The sequence below is a fragment of the Rattus norvegicus genome, chromosome 12, assembly GCF_036323735.1.
Source record: "Rattus norvegicus strain BN/NHsdMcwi chromosome 12, GRCr8, whole genome shotgun sequence".
In the NCBI taxonomy this organism is placed as follows: Eukaryota; Metazoa; Chordata; class Mammalia; order Rodentia; family Muridae; genus Rattus; species Rattus norvegicus.
Genome location: NC_086030.1, coordinates 21,459,839 through 21,476,046, shown reverse-complemented (window position 1 = coordinate 21,476,046; position 16,208 = coordinate 21,459,839). Strand labels below are relative to the sequence as shown.

Here is a 16,208-nt window from a genome sequence, read left to right as displayed (position 1 = left end):
ACACAAAGAATGAACAAAGAAAGAGAACTTCACACCAATTTCCCTTATGAATTTCGGTGCAAAAATAATCAATAAAATTCTTGCAAACTGAATCTAAGGACACATCAAAACAATCATCCATCCTGATAAAATAGGCTTCATCCCAGGTATGCAGGGAAAGTTCAATATATGGAAAACCATCAATGTAACCGACTATATAAACAAATTCAAAGATAAAAACCACATGATCATTTCATTAGGTGCTGAGATAGCATTTGACAAAATATAACACCCCTTCATGCTAAAACACCTGGAAAGAACAGGAATTCAAGGCCCATACCTATACATAGTAAAAGCCATATATAACAAACCAGTTGCTAACATTAAACTAAATGGAGAGAAACTTGAAGCAATCCCACTAAAATCAGGGACTAGACAAGGCTGCCCACTCTCTCCCTACTTATTCAATATAGTTCTCGAAGTCCTAGCCAGAGCAATCAGACAACAAAAGGAGGTCAAGGGGATACAAATTGGAAAGGAAGAATTCAAAATATGACTATTTCTGGAAGGTATGACAGTATACTTAAGTGACACCAAAATATCCACCAGAGAACTATTACGCCTGATTGACAATGTCAGCAAAGTGTCAGAGTATAAAGTTAACTCAAATAAATCAGTAGCCTTCCTCTACACAAAAACAAAAGAAGCCTAGAGAGAAATTAGGGAAATGACAACCTTCATAGTAGTGGCAAATAATATAAAATACCTCGGTGTGACTTTAACCAAGCAAGTGAAAGATCTGTATGATAAGAACTTCAAATCTCTGAAGAAAGAAATTGAAGAACATCTCAGAAGATGGAAATACCTCCCATGTTCATGGATTGACAGGATTAATATAGTAAAAATGGTCATTTTACCAAAAGCAAGCTACAGATTCAATGTAGTCCCCATCAATATTCCTATCCAATTCTTCATAGAGCTAGAAAAAAATTTTGCAAATTCATTTGGAATAACAAAAAACCCAGGATAGCTAATACTATTCTCAACAATAAAAGGACTTCTGGGGGAATCACCAGCCCTGACCTCAAGCAGTATTACAGAGCAATAGTGATAAAAACTGTATGGTATTAGTACAGAGACAGACAGATAGAGCAGTGGAATAGAATTGAAGACCCAGAAATGAACCCACACACCTATGATCACTTGATTTTTGACAAAGGAGCTAAAACCATCCAGTGGAAGAAAGATAACATTTTCAACAAATCGTGTGGTTCAACTGGAGGTCAGCATGTAGAAGAATATAGATCTATCCATTCTTATCACCCTGTACAAAGCTTAAGTCCAAGTGGATCAAGGACCTCTACATCAAACCAGATACACACAAAGTAATAGAAGAAAAAGTGGAGAAGAGTCTCAAACACATGGGCACTGGAGAAAATTTCCTGAACAGAACATCAATGGCTCATACTGTGAGATCACAAATTGACAAATTGGATCTCATAAAACTGCAAATCTTCTGCAAGGCAAAGAACACTGTCATTAGGAAAAACTGGCAACCAACAGGTTGGGAAAAGATTTTTACCAAGCCTACATCTGATACAGGGCTAATATCCAAAATATACAAAGAATTCAAAATGTTAGACTCCAGAGAGCCAAATAACCCTACTAAAAAGGGGATAAACAAAGAATTCACAGGGGTTAGGGATTTAGCTCAGTGGTAGGGTGCTTGCCTAGCAAGCGCAAGGCCCTGGGTTCGGTCCCCAGCTCCGGAAAAAAAAAAAAAAAGAATTCACAGCTCAGGAATATCAAATGGCTAAAAAGCACCTAAAAAATGTTCAACGTCCTTATTCATCAGAGAAATGCAAATTAAAACAACTCTGAGATTCCACCTCTCACCAGTCAGAATGGCTAAGATCAAAAACTAAGGTTACAGCAGATGCTGGTGAGGATGTAGAGAAAGAGGCATACGCCTCCATTGTTGGCGGGATTGCAAACTGGTACAACCATTCTGGAAATCAGTCTGGAGGTTCCTCAGAAAATTGTACACTGCACTACCTGAGGACCCACCTATACCTCTCCTGGGCATATATCCAAAAGTTGCTCCAACATACAACAAAGACACATGCTCCACTATGTTCATAGCAGCCTTATTTATAATAGCCAGAAGCTGGAAAGAACTCAGATGCCCTTCAACAGAATGGATACAAGAAATGTGGTACATCTACACAATGGAATACTACTCAGCTATCAAAAACCATGACATTATGAAATTCATAGGCAAATGTATGGAACTGGGAAATATCATGAGTGAGGTAACTCGATCACAGAAAAACACACATGGTATGTGCTCATTGATAAGTGGATATTAGCCCAAATGCTTGAATTACCCTAGAAGCACAGAGCACATGAAACTCAAGAAGGATGACCAAAATGGGAATGCTTCACTCCTTTAAAAGGGGAATAAGAATACCTTGGTAAGGAATAGGGATGTAAAGTTTACAACAGAGACAGAAGGAACACCCATTCAGAGCCTGCCCCACAGGTGGCCCATTCATATACAGCCACCAAACTAGACAAGATGGATGAAACCAAGAAGTGTAGACCGACAGGAACCGGATGTAGATCTCTCCTGAGAGACACAGCCAGAATACAGCAAATACATAGGCGAATGCCAGCAGCAAACCACTGAACTGAGAACGGGAAGGAATCAGAGAAAGGACTGGAAGAGCTTGAAGAGGCTCGAGACCCCATACGAACAACAATGACAACCAACCAGAGCTTCCAGGGACTAAGCCACTACCCAAAGACTATCCATGGACTGACCCTGGGCTCTGACCTCATAGGTAGCAATGAATAGCTTAGTAAGAGCACCAGTGGAAGGGGAAGCTCTTGGTCCTGCCAAGACTGAACCCCCAGTGAACGTGATTGTTGGGGGGAGGGCGGTAATGGAGGGAGGAGGGAGAGGGGAAGCCCATATAGAAGGGGGGGAGGAGGGCTTAGGGGGATGTTGGCCTGGAAACCAGGAAAGGGAATAACAATCGAAATGTAAATAAGAAATACTCAAGTTAATAAAGATAAAAAAAGAAGAAAAAAAAGAACAAGCCGCAGGGGGCAAAGGACCAAAGGACAAATTCCAGAAGGCAAATAAATTCAACAAGAAGCGGAAATTCCAGCCAGATGGGAAAAGTGATGAATCAGCAGCCAAGAAACCCAAGTGGGATGACTTCAAAAAGAAGAAAGAGCTGAAGCAGAACAGACTGCTCAGTGATAAGACCGATTACGACATCGTGGTTCGAGTAAAGCACATTTGGGAGAGCTTGAGAAGAAAAGACTGTGACAAAGAAAAAAGGGTGAAGCTCATGAGTGATTTGCAGAAGTTGATTCAAGGGAAAATTAAAACTATTGCCTTTGCACATGACTCAACTCAAGTGATCCAATGCCTCATTCAGTATGGGAGTGAGGAGCAGAGGAAGCAGGCTTTCGAAGAATTGCAAGGTGACTTGGTTGAATTAAGTAAAGCCAAATATTCCAGGAATATCGTTAAGAAATTTCTCATGTATGAAAGTAAACCACAGGTTGCAGAGATAATCAGAAGTTTTAAAGGTCACGTGAGGAAGATGTTGTGGCATTCAGAGGCATCGGCCATTGTGGAGTATGCTTACAACAAAGCCATTTTGGAACAGAGGAACATGCTGACAGAGGAGCTCTATGGGAACACATTTCAGCTTTACAAGTCAGCAGATCACCCAACTCTGGAAAAGGTTCTGGAGGTGCAGCCGGGGAAGCTAGAGCTTATCCTGGATGAAATGAAGCAGATTCTGACTCCCGGGGCCCAAAGGGAAGCTGTGATTAGGCACTCACTGGTTCATAAAGTATTCTTGGACTTTTTTACCTATGCACCCCCAAAACTTCGATCAGAACTAATTGAAGCCATCCGGGAAGCAGTGGTGTACCTGGCCCACACACACGATGGCGCCAGAGTGGCCATGCATTGCTTGTGGCATGGTACACCCAAGGACAGGAAAGTGATTGTGAAAACAATGAAGACGCATGTGGAGAAGATTGCTAATGGCCAGTACTCTCACCTGGTTCTCCTGGCAGCGTTCGATTGTATTGATGATACCAAGCTTGTGAAGCAGATAATCATATCAGAAGTCATCAGTTCCTTGCCCGGCACAGTTAATGACAAATATGGAAGGAAAATCCTGCTGAGCCCCAGAGATCCCGCCCACTCGGTGCCAGAGATCATCCAACTTCTGCAGAAAGGTGATGGCAATGCACACAGTAAGGACACTGCAATCCGCCGGCATGAGCTCATGGAGACCATCTCCCCAACTTTGCTGAGCTACCTCCAAGGACACACTTGGGAGGTGGTGCTGGACAAGTCCGCGTGTGTGCTGGTGTCGGACATCCTGGGATCTGCTACTGGGGACGCTCAGCCTGCTATGGATGCCATCGCCTGTATGACAGCAGCAGAACTGTATCCTGGGGGTAAGGACGGAGAGCTTCACGTTGCTGAGCATCCTACAGGACATCTGGTTCTCAAATGGTTAATAAAGCAAGATTAAAAAAAAAAAAAGATGAAAGAAAACGGAAAAGAAGGTTGTTTTGCAAAAACCCCTGTAGAGCGTGTTGGTGTGAAGAACCTCAAGTCCTGGGCCAGCATCAACCGAGGAGCCATTGTACTTTCCAGCCTTCTTCAGAGTCGTGACCAGGAAGATGTAAACAAAGTCAAAGCTGGACTGAAAACCCTGATTCCTACCTCGGAAAAAACCAAAAGCACCAGCAAGGGCATCCAGACTCTGCTTAAGAAGTTGACTGCATAGGCGCGCCAGATGAGCAAGCTGGAACCCGCTTCCCTAGAGGAAGGGTGGAATCTATCACACTCATAACTGGGTGCTCTATGCATGTACTTGTTAAAGGACCTATTTATATATAAAATTGTTTGTAAAAGAGAAAAAATATGTTGAAAATTATTTTGCAAAATAATTTTCAAATTTTTTTCTGAAATATTTTCTGAGTCTTTTATATTTTTAGGATTACACTCCAAAACTTCCGCAATTTTTTCTTCTACATTTAATGTGTCTTTATTATTTTGGCGATTATTTTTCAAAATAATCTTCAAATTTACTCTGAAATATTTTCTAAATCTTTTATATTTTCAAGATGATTTTGCAAAAAAACTTCAATTTTTTTTCTGAAATATTTTCTGTGTCTTTGACATTTTCAGGATGATTTTCCCAAAACTCACCAATTTTTTATTTAAATATTTTCTGTGACTCAAAAGTATTATATTCCAAAAAAATCTTCAATTTTTTCTGAAGTATTTTGTCTTTTATATTTTCAGCATTATTTTCCCAATAATCGTCATTTCTTTTTTAAATATTTTCTGTGCCTTTTATATTTTCTAGATTTTCCCATAAATCTGAACATATTTTTCTGAAAATTTTCTGTGTCTTGAATATTTTCAGGATTATTTTACAAAAATATCTTCAAATATTTCCTGATATATTTTCTGTGTATTTTATATTTTCAGAATGATTTTCCAAAATATAATCCATATTTTTCTTAAATATTTTCTATGTCTTTAACATTTTGAGGATTACATTTTAAAATTTCATCAAATTTTTCTGAAAAAAATGTCATTGTTCTCTATATTTTCACAATGGTTTTTTAAAAATTCAATTATTTTCCTTAAATATATTCTTTGCCTTTTATATTTTCAAGATGAGTTTCCAAAAATTCGTCAGTGTTTTCCTTAAATATTTTCTGTCTTAATATTTTGAGGATTATTCTTCAATATATTGAGGATTATTTTCCAAAAATCCTTCGAATTTTTTTCTGAAATATTTTGTCTTTTATATTTTTAGGATGATTTTCCCAAAAATTGTCATTGTTTTTCTTAAAGAAGTTTTGCATCCTTAATATTTTGAGGACTATTTTCAATAATAATCTTCAATTAATTTCTTTGATTATTTTCTGTGTCCTTACTATTTTGTGTCTTATTTTCAAACAAAATCCTCAAATTTTTTTGTAAAATATTTTATCTTTTATCTTTTCCAGATGACATTCCCAAAAAATCATCAATTTTTACTTACCTATTTTCTGTCTATTATATTTTGAGGATGATTTTTGAAAAAATTCTTCAAATTTTCTCCTCAAATATTTTGTCTTTAATATTTTAAAGATCATTTTCCAAAAAAGTCTTTAAATTTTATATGAAATATTTTCTGTCTCTATATTTTCAGGATTATCTTCCCAAAACTCGACTTTTTTGCTTAAATAATTTCCATGTCTTCAATAATTTGAGGATTATTTTCAAAGAAAATCTTCAAATTTTTTTAAGTACTTTCTGTGTCTTTTATATTTTCAGGATGATTTTCCCAAAAATTGTAATTTTTTTCAATTTATATTTTCTGTGTCTTTAATATATTCAGAAAGATTTTACTAAAATCTTCAATCATTTTCCTTAAATATTTTCTGTTTTTTATATTTTGAAGATGATTTTACAGTCTTCCAATTTTTTTAATATTTTCTGTCTTTTATATTTTTAGGATGATTTTATCAAAAACCGTAATTGTTTCCTTAAAGATTTTGTCTTTATACTTTGAGAATTATTTTCAAAAAAAAAATCTTCAATTATTTTCCTTAAATATTTTTTGTGTCTTTAATACTATGAGGATTATTTTCCAAAAAAAAACCTTCAATTTTTTTCTGAAATACTTTCTGTGTTTTTTATATATTTTTAGGATGATTTTCCAAAAAAAAGTCAACATTTATTTCCTTAAACATTTTCTGTGTCTTTAATATTTTGAGGATTATTTGAAAAAAAATACAATTTTTTTCTGAAATATTTTCTGTACCTTCATATTTTCACGGTTATTTTCCAAAAATTGTCAAATTTTCCATAAATATTTCCTGTTTTTTTAATATTTTGTGCATTATTTTCCTAAAAAAATTTTAATAATTTCTTTCTTTAATATTTTTAGGATGATTTTCCAAAAATATGTCAGTTTTTTTTCAGAGATATTTTCTGTGTCTTCAATATTTTGAGGATTATTTTTCAAAACATTCTTCAAATTTTTTCTAAAATACTTTCTGTCTTTGATATTTTCATGATGACTTTCCACAAAATCTTGGCATGTTTTCTGAAATTTCTCTTTCATGTTTTAAGATGGTTTACTCAAAAATTGTTATTTTTTTCCTTAAATATGTTCTCTTAATTGAATATTTTGAGGATTATTTTCCAAAAGGCATCTTAAATTATTTTCCTTAAACATTTCCTTAATATTTTAAGGGTCACTATGCAAAATAAACTTACAATTTTTCCTGAAATATTTTCTCTTTCATATTTTCAGGATGATTTTCCAAAAAATTGTCAATTTTTTCCAGAAATATATTCTGTCTTTATTCTATGAGTATTATATTTCCAAAGAATCATCAATTTTTCTGTGCCTTTAATATTTTGAGGATTATTTTCCGAAAAAAATTTCCAAAAATACTTTCCAAAAATATCTTCAAATTTTTTCAGAAACATTTTCTGTTCCTTTATATTTTCAGAATTATCTTCTAAAAATCATCAATTTTTCTAAAAATATTTTCTGTCTTTTTAGTATTCTGAGGATAATTTTACAAAAAAATCTTCAAATTTTTTCTGAAATATTTTCTGTGACTTATGATTTCACGATAATTTTCCAAATAATCGTAATTTTTTCCAGAAATATTTTCTGTGTCTTCAATATTTTAAGCAGTAGTTTCCAAAATAACTTCAAATTTCTACACTTGATCTTAGCCAAAAGGCCGAGAAGCGATTTCAAATTTCTTATTAAACATTTTCTGTGTCCTTTTTGTTTTCAGGATGATTTTTGAAAAAATTGTCATTTTTTTCCTTAAATATTTTCTGTGTCTTTAATATTTACAAGATTATTTTTCAAAACAATCTTCAAATTTTTTCCGAAATATTTTATGTGCCTTTAATATCTTGAGGATTACTTTTTTTTTCACAAAAATCGTCAATTTGTTCCTTAATATTTTCTTTGATTTTAGTATACTGAGGATTATTTTGAAAAAAAACAATCTTTCAAAATTTATCTGAAATATTTGCTGTTTTTTATATTTGAAGGATGGCTTTCCAAAAATTCTCACTTTTTTTCCTTAAATTTTTCAGTTTTTAGCATTCTAAAGATTATTACATGGAAAAATCTTCAAAATTTTTTCTGAAATATTTTGTGTCTCATATATTTTCAGGATGATTTTCCAAAATATCTTTTTTTTCTAAAATATTTGGTGAGTCTTTAATAATTTGAGCATTATTTTCCAAAAATCTTCAAATTTCTTCTCAAATATTTTCTGTATCTTTTATGTTTTCAGGATGATTTTCCAAAATTTCTTTAAATTTTTAATGAAATATTTTCTGTGTCTTTCATATGTGCAGGATAATTTTCCCAAAATTTGACATTTTTTTCCTTAAATACTTTTGTGCCTAAAATATTTTCAGAATTATTTTCAAAAAACATCTAAAATTTTTTTCTAAAGTACTTTCGGTGTCTTTTATATTTTCAGGATAATTTTCCCAAAAATCGTATTTTTTTCCATATGTTTCCTGTGTCTTCAATATTTTCAGAATATTTTACTAAAAAACTTCAATTATTTTCCTTAAATATCTTCTATGCTTTTTATATTTTGAGGATGATTTTCCAAAAGTTTTTCATTTTTTTCTAAAATATTTTCTGTGTCTTGTATATTTTTATGATAATTTCTCAAAAATCATAAATTTTTCCTTAAAGATTTTCTGTGTTCTTAATATTTTGAGGATGATTTTACAAAACAAATCTTCAATTATTTTCCAAAAATAATAAATTAAATAATAATATAATAATAATAAAAATATTTTCTGTCCTTAATATATTGAGAAATATTTGCAAAACATAATCTTTGACTTTTTTTCTGATATATTTTGAGTCTTTTATATTTTCAGGATAATTTTCCCAAAATCGTCATTATTTTTCTTAAATATATTTTGAGAATTTATATTTTGAGAATTATTTTACGAAAAAATTCAATTTTTTCTGAAATATTTTCTGTAAATTTATATTTTCATAATTACTTTCCATAAAAATCGCCAATTTTTTCATAAATATTTTCTAAGTCTTTATTATTTTGAGCAATCTTCAAAAATTTTTTTAAATATTTTCTGGTTTTTATATTTTCAGGATGATTTTCTAAGAAAATATCAATTATTTCGAGAGATATTCTCTGTGTCTTTGAGCATTATTTTTCTAAAAAAATCTTCAAAATTTTCCTTAGATATTTTCTGTGACTTCAATATTTTAAGGGTTGTTATGCAAAAAAACCTTCCAACTATTTCCTAAATATTTTATGTCTTTTATACTTTCAAGATGATTTTACAAAAAAAATTGTCAATTTTTACCAGTAATATTTTCTTTGTCTTTAATTATTTGAGCATTATTTTTACAAAAGAATATTCAAATTTTTTCTTTAGTATTTTTGTGTGTTGTATGTCTTCAGGATGATTTACCAAAAAATCCTCCGTGTTTTTCAGAAATATTTTCTGTGTCTTTAAATGTTTGAGCAACTTTTTCAAAAAAAAAAAAAACTCCAATTATTTTTTAAATAATTTCTGTGTCTTTTATATATTCAGAATGATTTCACTAAAAAAAATTCAATTATTTTTATTGAATATTTCCTGTGTCTTTAATATTTGAATATTTAAAATTTTCTGAAACATTTTCTGTCTTTTATATTTTCAGGATGATTTTTCCAAAATCATAATTTTTCTTAAATCTTTTCTGTTTCTTTAGTATATTGAGGATTATTTTCCAAAAAAAAAAAAAATCTTCAATTATTTTGCTTGTTTTAAAATCTTTTTTTTAATATTGTTTTATTGGATATATTTCTTTACTTACATTTCAAATGTTATTACCCTTCCTGGTTTCCTGTCTATAATCCCCCATCCCCTTCCCCATACAGGTATTCCCCCCATCGATCCCCCTTAGTGCCCTCCATATTCCCCTACACTGTTGGATCCAAACTTGGCAGGACCAAGAGCTTCCCCTTCCACTGATGGCCTAACAAGGCTATTCTCTGCTACATATGCAGTTGAAGCCCTGGGTCAGTCCATGTATAGTCTTTCGGTAGTGGTTTAGTCCCTGGAAGATCTGGTTCGTTGGCATTGTTGTTTTTATAGTCGCAAACTCCTTCAACTCTTTCAATATTTCCCCTAATCCCCCCCCCCATTGTTCAGGAAATTTTCCCCAGTGCCCATATGTTCAAGACTCTTCCCCACTTTTTCTCCTATTAGTTTGTGTGTATCGGGTTTGATGTGGAGGTCCTTGATCCACTTGGACTTAAGCTTTGTACAGGGTGATAAGAATGGATAGGTCTGTATTCTTCTACATGCTGACCTCCAGTTGAACCACACCATTTGTTGAAAATGTTATCTTTCTTCCATCGATGGTTTTAGCTCCTTTGTCAAAGATCAAGTGACCATAGGTGTGTGGGTTCATTTCTCAGTCTTCAATTCTGTTCCACTGATAGATCTGCCTGTCTCTGCACCAATACCATACAGTTTTTATGACTATTGCTTTGTAATACTGCTTAAAGTGAGGGATGGTGATTCCCCCAGAAGTTTTTTTATTGTTGAGTATAGTTCGCGCTCTCCTGGGATTTTGTTATTCCAAATGAATTTACAGATTGAACTTTCTATCTCTATAAAGAATTGAGTAAGAATTTTGATCGGGATTACATTGAATCTGTAGATTGCTTTTGGCAAAATGGCCATTTTTACTTTATTAATCCTGCCAATCCATGAGCATGGAAGATCTTTCCATCTTCTGAGATCTTCTTCAATTTCTTTTTTCAGAGACTTGAAGTTCTTGTCATAAAGATCTTTCCCTTGCTTGGTTAAAATCACACAAAGATTTTACATTATTTGGGGCTATTATGAAGGGTGTCATTTCCCTAATTTCTTTGTCTGTTTATCCTTTGAGTAGAAGAAAGCTACTGATTTATTTGAGTTAATTTTATACCTTGACACTTTGCTGAAGGTGTTTATCTTGTAGGTCTCTGGTGGAACTTTTGGGGTCACTTAAGTATACTATCATATCATCAGCAAATAGTGATATTTTTATTTCTTCCCTTCTAATCTGTATCCCTTTTACCTTCTTTCACTGTCTGATTGCTCTGGCTAGGACTTCGAGTACTATATTGAATAAGTAGGGAGAGAGTGGGCAGCCTTGTCTAGTCCCTGATTTTATTGGGATTGCTTCAAGTTCCTCTCCATTTAGTTTGATGTTAGCTACTGGTTTGCTGTATATTGCTTTTATTATGTTTAGATATGGGCCTTGAATTCCTATTCTTTCCAAGACTTTTATTATAAAGGGGTGTTGAATTTTGTCAAATGTTTTCTCAGCATCTAATGAAATGATCGTGTGGTTCTTATCTTTGAGTTTGTTTATATAGTGAATTACATTGATGGATTTTTGTATATTTAACGATTCCTGCATGCCTGGGATGACGCCTACTTGATCATGATGGATGATTGTTTTGATGTGTTCTTGGATTCAGTTTGCAAGAATTTTATTGAGTATTTTTGCGTCAATATTCATAAGGGGAATTGGTCTGAATTTCTCTTTCTTTCTTGGGTCTTTGTGTGGTTTAGGTATAAGAGTAATTGTCATAGAAGGAATTCGGTAGTGCTCTGTCTTTTTCAACTTTGTGGAATAGTTTGGATAATATTGGTATGAGGTCTTCTATGAAGGTCTGATAGAATTCTGCACTGAACCCATCTGGACTTGGGCTCTTTTTGGTTGGGAGACTTTTAATGACTGCTTCTATTTCTTTAGGAGTTATGAGGTTTTTGAAAATGGTTTACTTGTTCCTGATTTAACTTCAGTTCCTGGTATCTGTCTAAGAAATTGCCTATTTCCTCCAGATTTTCAAGTTTTGTTGAATATAGGCTTTTGTAATAGGATCTGATGATTTTTTTAATTTCTTCAGATTCTGTTATGTCTCCCTTTTCATTTCTGATTTTGTTAATTTGGATACACTATCTGTGACCTCTGGTTGGTATGACTAAGGGTTTATCTATCTTGTTGATTTTCTCAAAGAACCAGCTCCTGGTTTTGTTGGTTCTTTGTATAGTCCTTTTCGTTTCTACTTGGTTGATTTCAACCCTGAGTTTGATTATTTCCTGCCTTCTACTCCCCTTGGGTTTATTTATTTTTGTTCTAGAGCTTTCAGGTGTGCTGTCAAGCTGCTGGCATATGCTCTCTCCTGTTTCTTTTTGCAGGCACTTACAACTATGAGTTTTCCTCTTAGTATCGCTTTCACTGTGTCCCATAAGTTTGGGAATGTTGTATCTTCATTTTCATTAAATTCTAATAAGTCTTTAATTTCTTTCTTTATTTCTTTCTTAACCAAGTTGTCATTGAGTAGAGCATTGTTCAACTTCCATATATACGTGGGCTTTCTGTCCTTATTGTTGTTATTGAAGACCAGTCTTAGTGTGTGGTGATCTGATAGGATACATGGGATTATTTCTATCTTTCTGTATCTGTTGAGGCCTGTTTTGTGACCGATTATATGGTCAGTTTTGGAGACGGTTCCATGAGGTGCTGAGAAGAAGGTATATCCTTTTGATTTAGGATGGAATGTTCTATAAATATCTGTTAAGTCCATTTGGTTCATAACTTCTGTTAGTTTCTCTATGTCTCTGTTTAATTTCTGTTTCCATGATCTGTCCATTGATGAAAGTGGGGTCTTGAAATCTCCTACTATTATCGTGTGAAGTGCAATGTGTGCTTTGAGCTTTAGTAAGGTTTCTTTTATGAATGTGGTGCCTTTGCATTTGGAGCATAGATATTTAGGATTGAGAGTTCATCTTGGTGGATTTTTCCTTTGATGAATATGAAGTGTCCTTTCTTATCTTTTTTAAAGACTTTTGGTTGAAAGTGAATTTTATTTGATATTAGAATGGCAGCTCCAGCTTGTTTCTTTGGGCCATTTGCTTGGAAAGTTGTTTTCCAGCCATTTACTCTGAGGTAGTGTCTGTCTTTGTCTATGAGGTGTATTTCACCCATGCAGCAAAATGCTGGGTCCTCTTTACCTATTCAGTCTGTTAGTCTATGTCTTTTTATTGGGGAATTGAGTTCGTTGATGTTGAGAGATATTAAAGAATAGTGATTGTTGCTTCCTGTTATTTTCGTTGTTAGAGGTGGAATTATGTTTGTTTGTCTCTCTTTTGGTTTCATTGCAAGGAAATTATATTCTTGCTTTCTGTACAGTGTAGTTTCTCTCCTTATGTTGGAGTTTTCCATCTATTATCCTTTGTAGGGCTGGATTTGTAGAACGATATTGTGTAAATTTGGTTTTGTCATGGAATATCTTGGTTTCTCCATCTATGTTAATTGAGAGCTTTGCTGGATACAGTAACTTTGGCTGGCATTTGTGTTCTCTTAGGGTCTGTATGACATCTGTCCAGGATCTTCTGGCTTTCATAGATTCTGTTGAGAAGTCTGGTGTAATTCTTATAGATCTGCCTTTATATATGTCACTTGACCTTTTTCCCTTATTGCTTTTAATATTTTTCTTTGTTTTGTGCATTTGGTGTTTTAACTATTATATGACGGGAGGTATTTCTCTTCTGGTCCAATCTGTTTGGAGTTCTGTAGGCTTCTTTTATGTTTATAGGCATCTCTTTCTTTAGGTTAGGGAAGTTTTCTTCTATAATTTTGTTGAATATATTTACTGGCCCTTTAAGTTAGGGGTCTTCACTTTCTTCTATACCTCTTATCCTTAGGTTTGATCTTCTCATTATGTCCTGGATTTCCTGTATCTTTTGGGCTAGGAGCTTTTTGCGTTTTACATTATCTTTGACAGTTGTGTCGATGTTTTCTTTGGTATCTTCTGCCCCTGAGATTCTCTCTTCTATCTCTTGTATTCTGTTGGTGATGCTTGTATCTACAGCTCCTTATCTCTTCCTTAGGTTTTCTATATCCAGGGTTGTCTCTGTTTGTGCTTTCTTTATTGTTTCTATTTCCATTTTCAATTCGTTCATCTGTTTGACTGTGTTTTCCTGTAATTCTTTCAGGAATTTTTGTGTTTCCTCTCTAAGGGCTTCTACTTGTTTACTTGTGTTTTCCTGCATTTCTTTAAGGGAGTTCTTTATGTCATTCTTAAAGTCCTCCATCATTATCAAAAAATGTGATTTTAAATCTAAATCTTCCTTTTCTGGTTTGTTTAGATATCCAGTATTTTCTTTGGTGGGAGAACTGGGCTCTGACGATGCCAAGTAGTCTTGGTTTCTGTTGCTTAGGTTCCTGCGCTTGCCTCTAGCCATTGGGTTGTCTCTGGTGTTTGCTTGTCTTGCTGTTTCTGAGAGTGACTTGACCCTGCTATAAACCTCTGTGTCAGCACTCCTGTAGAACTGTTTTCCTGTTTTCTTTCAGCCTTTCCTGAGAATAGGTGCTCTAATTTCAGGTGTGTTGGCATTCCTGGAGACTGTCTTCCAGCTCTAGGTGTGGGCAGGAATCAAAGCATCCTGCCCCTGATTGCTCGTAGGTCTTTGCATTCAGCGAGCACAGTTGGCACTATGCAATTCTCTCTTGGGTCTGGACTGTGAGCAGAGGGTAGTCTCTTCTGCCTTCTCGGGAGTATCCACACTTCTGAGGGTCCAGCTCTCTCTCCCATGTGATTTGGGTTCAGGGAGCTGTTTGGCCAGTTCAGTTCAGTCCTGGGCGCAGACCAGAACCGCAGGTACCAGTGGCTATCTGTTCCTATATCTCTGTGTCCAGAGGCACTGTGCAGTTTCCCCCTTGGACCAGGGATATGGGCAGAGGTGTGCAGAGTTGGCAGTCTGTCCTGAGGTCTCTGGATGTATGCACTTCTGGGTGGTCAGCTGTCTTCCCCATGAGATTTGGGTCAAAATCTTCAATTTTTATCTAAAACGTTTTTTGTTTCTTTAATATTTTGAGGATTATTTTCCAAAAAAACCTTTTGTTTTTTTCTGAAATATTTTCTGTGTTGTTTATCTTTTCAAGATGTTTTTCCCAAAAATCATCAATTTTTTTCTTAAATATTTTCTGTGTCTTCAATATTTTGAGCATTATTTTCCAAAAAGATCTTCAATTGTTTTCCTAAATATTTTCTCTGTCTTTAATGTTTTGAGGATAAATTTCCAAAAAATAATCTTCAAATTTTTTTCTTTTTTTAAATAAATTTCTCCTCTATTCGTTTTTTTAAAAATTTATTCATTTATTATATATAAGTACACTGTAGCTGCCTTTAGATACACCAGAAGAGGGCATCAGATCTCTTTACAGATGGTTGTGAGCCACCATGTGGTTGCTGGGAATTGAACTCAGGACCTTTGGAAGAGCAGTCAGGTGCTCTTAACCACTGAGCCATCTCTCTAGCCCTTCAAATTTTTTCTTAATTTTTTCTGTCTTTTGTATATTCAGGATGATTTTTCAAAAATTTGTTAATATTTCAAGAAATATTTTCTGTTTCTTTAATTCTATGAGCATTATTTTCCCAAAAATTCTTCAATTTTTTCTTAAACATTTTCTGTCTTTTATATTTTCAAGATTGTTTTCCATTTTTTCCTTAAATATTTTCTGTGTCTTTAACATTTTGAGGATTATTTTGCAGGAAGCTCTTCAAATTTTTAATGAAATGTTTTCTGAGGTTTTTTTATATTTTCAGAATGATTTTCCCAAAAATCTTCATTTTTTTCCTTAAAAATTTATTATGTCTTTAATATTTTGAGGATTATTTTCCATAAAACTTCAATTTTTTCCTGATTTATTTTCTGTGTGTTTTATATTTTCAAGATGATTTTCCCATATTTTTCCTAAAATATTTTCTGTATCTTTAATATTTTGAGAGTTATTTTGCAGAAAAATCTAAAAAAAATTTTCTGAAACATTTTTTGGATCTTTTATAATTTGAGGATTAATTTCCAAAAAGTATAGAAATTTTTTCTGAACTATTTTCTATGTCTTTTATTTTTTGGAATAATTTTTCCCAAAAATCATTTTTTTCTTAAGGATTTTCTGTGTCTTTAATTGTTTGAGGATTATTTTCCAAAACATCTTCAACTATTTTCCTTAAATATTTTCTGTCTCTTCATTATTTTGAGCATTATTTTCCAAAAAAAAAATCTTCAAATTTTCTGAAATATTTTCTGTGTCTTTTATATTTTCAGTATG

At 33.4% G+C, this 16,208-nt stretch overlaps 1 pseudogene; it reads left to right on the top strand.

Moving 5' to 3' along the window:
* The first annotated feature begins 3,059 nt into the window (after positions 1 to 3,059).
* On the top strand, positions 3,060 to 5,124 carry Pum3-ps3 (pumilio RNA-binding family member 3, pseudogene 3; annotated as a pseudogene).
* Positions 5,125 to 16,208: the final 11,084 nt, after the last annotated feature.